Source organism: Acipenser ruthenus, chromosome 3 (assembly GCF_902713425.1).
Source record: "Acipenser ruthenus chromosome 3, fAciRut3.2 maternal haplotype, whole genome shotgun sequence".
Lineage (NCBI taxonomy): Eukaryota > Metazoa > Chordata > Actinopteri > Acipenseriformes > Acipenseridae > Acipenser > Acipenser ruthenus.
In genome coordinates, this window is record NC_081191.1 from 7,662,338 (window position 1) to 7,668,337 (window position 6,000).

Here is a 6,000-nt window from a genome sequence, read left to right on the forward strand (position 1 = left end):
TAAATTTGACAATTGGCCATAGCGATTGGTTTCCCAAAAACTGGAATTTACAAATAATTGAACTCTCTTAAAAGCAAGCAACATTGCAATAAGCATCATGTGTCAATACAATTTCCAGTGCTTATTGTTATAAAAATCATACATTTTATTTCCTCCACATTATCTGGATTTTCTTTTTAAAATAAAGGTCATTAATGATAAAGTATAGAACAGATGTCCTTTCTGCTGCTGGTTGGTAGAACTCACGAGCCTCATTGATCTTTATTTCATTCTCTTTTGCTTCAACCACCTGTAAAGATACAGTGTGACATTACTGAGGAAATAGAAAACTGGTCAAAATGGAAAAGGGTGGCTTTCAGAAAAAAAGTTCTACCCTTTGACTTTGCTGTTTGAATAGACGCTGCTTTCTTACGGACTCAAATGTATGAAACAATGAAATGTAAGTGGAATGTGATAGGCAAGACCTGCACATGTAAATAGTGTGTATTTTGTATTTAAATTTGGCAGGAATGGGATTAATTCAATCCCTGCCGAATACATGTGGGAATGTGGCTGGGAATGTGGCTGGGTCTTGATTGGATAACTGATCATCAATCAAGTCCCAGCCACAAGGTATATAAAGGGAACAAACGCCTTTGTTTGGTGAAGGTAGTTAGGGGAAGAGCTGGGAGTAGCAAGCTATCGCACCGTGCTAGCATTGCTTGGGTGTGAGTATTTCTTTTGTTTGTATTATTGATTTATTTGTTTAACCTCTTTGTACACCTATAAAGCTGCTCCTGGTGCAGCTGTATAGGTGTTAAGGGGACAGTAAAAATGTAAACTAAGAAAAAGAAATAGAAATGAAAATGAAGCTGATTACTCTTTACTGTATGTTGTGACAATGGCATCTACAGTGTGAGAATGGGCTTTGAAATGGTTATCGGTTATGTACATTGATGATGATGATTAATCCCTGTGATAAGTGACAATAGATTCAGTGTTTGCACTTGAGTGAAGTCAGGTGCAGTGAAGCCTCTAGAAGACCCACCTTGAGTTTCTCCAGGTCGGGCCTCTCTGTGCTGACCACCTCAGCCAGCATCTGCTCCTCCAGCCCATCCTGGGTCACGGTGCAGTTGATGAGTGTGCTCTGGGCCTGCATCTCCGGCTTGTAGTGGTTGTTCGTCAGCTTGGTGTGCAGAATTAACCGGAACATGCTACTGTACTCGCACTCCTTATCCCCGATCCTGATGTATCTGAAGAGTAGATCGTGTTGGATTTTAAGCTATCACTAGAACTGGACACTATACAGTTATGGCTAAATGTTTTGCATCACCTACAATTTTAGGATTGAGACATCATTTAAAAAAAAAAAAAACTTTATTAACAATTTATTAAACATCATGCAATCAAAGAAACTACTGAATGATAAAAGCCTACCGGAAGCCATAATAGTAGTACAGTTAGATTTTAAAATGTCACTGTGGCAGGGCATAAGCCCTGCACATGTAAATAATGTATTGTTGTGTATATGTATAGTTTAAAAAAATATATAGAATTTAAGTGTGCACTAGATATGACAGGTTTTTGCAGTTGTACATAAAGTTATAAAGTTTTTAATTTAAGTTTGGCATGGATGGGGTTAAATCCAACTCTGCCAAATCCATGTGTGGAATGTGGCTGGGGCTTAATTGACTAATTGATGATCAATTAAGCCCAGCCACATGGTATAAAAAAGGAGCTGGAAAGCCAGTTCTTTTGTTCTAGTGCCAGCAAGCATGCAACCTCACTACTGTGTGGAGCGCCAGGGTGAATGGATTGTGTAGGGATTAATTTAGGGGATTTTGATCCCACAACCGTTTATTTTAGTGTGTCACAGAGTAGGTTCTGGAGCAGGACCTCCCTTTTAGTGGGAGCAGCGCTAAGCCAGTGTTTTGCAAACACTTGTTTTTATCTGTTTTCTCACTGTGTTTTGTGTTGCATTTTTGGAGCTCTTATTTTGATTCCACTCTGTCTGTGTATGTCCTCGTGCACTAGGGCTATCATTGCTGGTACCCTAGTGGCAGCCACCTGTCACTAGAACATTTTGTTTATTTGAATAAAACCTGGACGCCTGAGTGGCGTTGTCAACTGCATCCCTCTGTCTCTCTCTCATCATTCAGTGGACACCCACAACTGAAGTAGCAGGTACTAAAACCCCCTGTTAGTCACATTTTTCAATTGTCAGTTTTTTGTTAAGGATATGCAAAACTACAAAGCAGTATGCAATTCAATATGCTAACGTAATATTATTCAGCAGGTTTCATTTGACTTTTTGAAGCAAAATTAGTTAATTCTACAGGGTGATGTAAAACTTTTGGTCACAGCTGTACTGTAAGTTGTTTTTTTTTTCTCCATCTACAATAAAGACCACTTGTGATCTGATACGCTATACTCCATAGGTGGGACCTTTACAGCATTCAACGACATCACATTTTAGTGAATAATTAGAAACGTAGAACACAAGTGACCTATAAGTACATTTGAAATAACATAGGTTAATGATGCCTTGCCGATAAACCGTACGCAGTCCTTTAAATTTCAGAACAGAAATAAATTCTCTCCTTGGAGTCAATATATATATATATATATATATATATATATATATATATATATATATATCACTATATGTATTTCATTTAAACTAAGATTGTCTGAAACTCCATGTTTTAATTTTTTATTTTCTAATTACCAAACGGTTGTCAGCATTTTATGGCCCTGATTTCAACGGTGTGTGCCAGGTTCAACTCTATATCTTTACAACACAGAATTAATGCACTATTGATGGAACCATTACTAGACCAAATTAAAGTCTCTGCTGATGGATTGACCCAAGGGATTATGTCAGACAAGAAAGGAATAATTAGTATTCATTACTTCACACTCTACAACATTCCAATTATTAATGAACTTCAGCTGTTGGGCTGCACCATATCCATCACTAACAACTTAGTAGCCTTTATTAATCAAAGGAAAAACAAGGTACTAGGTCATCTACAAGGAATACACTTCTAATAAGATTTACCAGCAGGAATTAGCAAGGTTCTGGGAATGTAAGTGGTGGAGGAACTCAATTGAGGAATGGAACCATTTATTTACTTTTAATATACTTACTCATTTATGTCATTAAATGGGATCACTCTGCACTATAATATCCCCATGCCATTAATCACCCATACTATAGGAAGCACTGATATAGGAAAATGTCCTCAGATTTTCATAATAATGTAAATGAAAAAAAAAGGTTGGATTGTCAACTGCTTGATATGGTACCTTCTGCAGTAATTTATCTCCTGATTACAAACTTTGATACGATGTGAGTAGAAAATGCTGGTAAAACTTTATATATATATATATATATGCAACACAACCAAATTCATATCACAGATAATACATATTTTTGCTAAAACAGTACCTACCAGATCCATACTGAAGGAAGAGTATTAAGGGAGGACCTCCTGCTGTGTTGGCTGAGATTGCTCCTAAATGTACCTTAACTGTACATGAACTTAATTCAGCATCAATCAGATGTGGGGAAAATCTGGACAAAAACTCCTCCTGTCTGACACTTTTGATTAGCTACCTTCCTGCCTGTCTCTCCAAGAAAGGAATGCCAGATCTTCTAACTTGAAATCTTGTGTAGTTGAAACTAAGTAGAGTTCATTCTGTCACCAATCTAAGAACAATTCTTCTGTTCCACAAAACCAATTTGTTATGTCTTTTGCATATCAAGTCCAATTCTGCTGGATGCCCTACAAGTTTTAATGCAATCGACAGGGCATTTTAAAATACTCCATCCATAATGAGAAAGCCTGTCCTTTCTAGTAGTCATCCCTCGATGGAATATTGTTTCCTAGCACTGTGATTACTATGCTGCTTGAACAAAATGCTGCAGGGTAGATGCATGGCTCCTCTCAGGCTTGGTGCTGACATTTATCAGTTCTTCAAGCCGTCCTTAGGGAGGTGTTTCACTCCTCAGCCCCGAGAACACATTGACCTGCCCTGAAGATTACCAGAGCCTTTCCTTCTCATGCCCTGTAATTGTGACTAACAACATTGACCTTGGCCTTTTCAATCAGATTCAATGATCAGATAGGAATTCAGTCGGGTGCCCTGAACTGCAAGGGTTGTAACCTTGAATCTCCCCTATTCTATTCTGAGAGGAGACTTGCTCATACTTCTTGTTTGGGGTTATCTGATATTGGCCTAGGTAAAGAATTTCTGCCTGTTTCGTTACCAAGAGGCATCTGAGAATGAGCAAGGAAGAGATGAATGTAAGACTGTTCAGCCTCAGGGGTCTTCGATAAACATTATTACAGGCTGCAGCAAAGTTTGACCATGTGGTAGCATATCATCTAAACCAGTGCTATATATTTATACAGTGTTCAAACAAGAAGCACTAGAAGATTTATTATTTTTATTTGTTTGTTTAGCAGACAATGTATTGCTGATCACGTATAAGAAATTATCTTTACATTTTAGAAGCAAAAGAAATGCTTACAAATCAAACAGCCTCTCCACCTAAACCTGTGTGCAGCTTTAGTATGGGGAATGGGATGTGACATTTACTGATATTGAATGTTGGTCCGTATCAATCAGAAACCTTTAATATTTTCTCATATATTATTACTTGCAGGGCTTTAGGAACACTAAATGTTCAAACAATTAATTGCACGGTTGTTTTGTATTGAAAAGATATATGACTCAATTTCAGTTACAAAAATGTCTTAGAAATGTCCTGCATCCTGACTGGATGCCAACAATTTCAATGCCATATGGTTACACAAGAAAGATCAAAGGCTGAGATCTTTCCTTTCATTCCAAATCAGTAAAATCACAGTTTCAAAATAATAATGCGCTATTTTATAATCTTAATAAGACACTTAATGTAGATTTAATCCTGAACTATGTCATTGTATTCCTGGATGCTTGGTTTGATGAAGGAATGGTTTGAACCTTCCATTTTTAATAGTGTTGCGCCCCAGCAATGGATCAAGAACAAGCTCCACTGTTTCTTCCAGGTTTTCAACAGTTTCACCACCAGCCACAGCTCTCGCAATAGAATCTAAATATCGAAAAGCACAAAATAAATTATTACTTGCAACACTTCTTTAAAACAGATGGACACAAGTTTCAGATATGCTAAATTCTTGTTATATTCCATTTTATTTTGGCACAGGACATGTTTTTTTAAACTTATATTTTGCATTTCAAAGAAGCTGTTTGTGATTCTGTATATTTACCCTTTCTGCCCTAAACATATCATTGTATTTATCTTGCTCTTAATTGTATTATTACTTGTACTGTGATACTTGAAATGTATTTGCTTTCGATTGTAAGTCGCCCTGGATAAGGGCGTCTGCTAAGAAATAAATAATAATAATAATAATAATACAACTTTCAGACCAACATAGGCAACATACTCCGTGAAGCTAACCTGCTCGCTAGCAGGTTTTCTTCAAGTAACCCTGAGTTTCTCCTCCTCATTAGCTGAAGCCTGCAGACAAGGAGGTTTCAGACATGGCGTGTCCTTTTCTTGAAGAGCTAGTTGATATTGAAGCACAAATACTCCGCAGAAATCTCAGTCGGTAGAGGGTGATCAGACCCCGCTTGGATGTTTTATCCTTCCCTGATGATCATCTGTTTGAACGTTACCGTTTTTCTGCTCAATCGATCATTCATCTGGACAATATTCTCAGCCCTCATATCGTTCATATGACACATCGTGAACATGCTCTCAGTTAGGAACAAATTCTTTGTGTTGCACTTCGTTTTTTTGCCAACGGGAGTTTTCTATATAACATCAGTGATGCTGAGCATATTTCCAAGGCAACCGTCTGTCGGGCTGTCAGAAATGTGACTCTTGCACTGAAACGTTTACTGTACACTTTTGTGGTGTTCCCAAGTCACAGACCTACAAGACTCATCAAAGAAGAATTCCACAGAATTGCAGGTATCAGTCTAAGCAATAATTAATTTATTTAG

General features: G+C 37.5%; 1 pseudogene; it reads right to left on the reverse strand.

Annotated features, from left to right (window-relative positions):
* The window catches only part of LOC117435798 (dynein axonemal heavy chain 11-like), a 52,601-nt pseudogene that overhangs the window by 9,968 nt on the left and 36,633 nt on the right, over window positions 1–6,000 (reverse strand).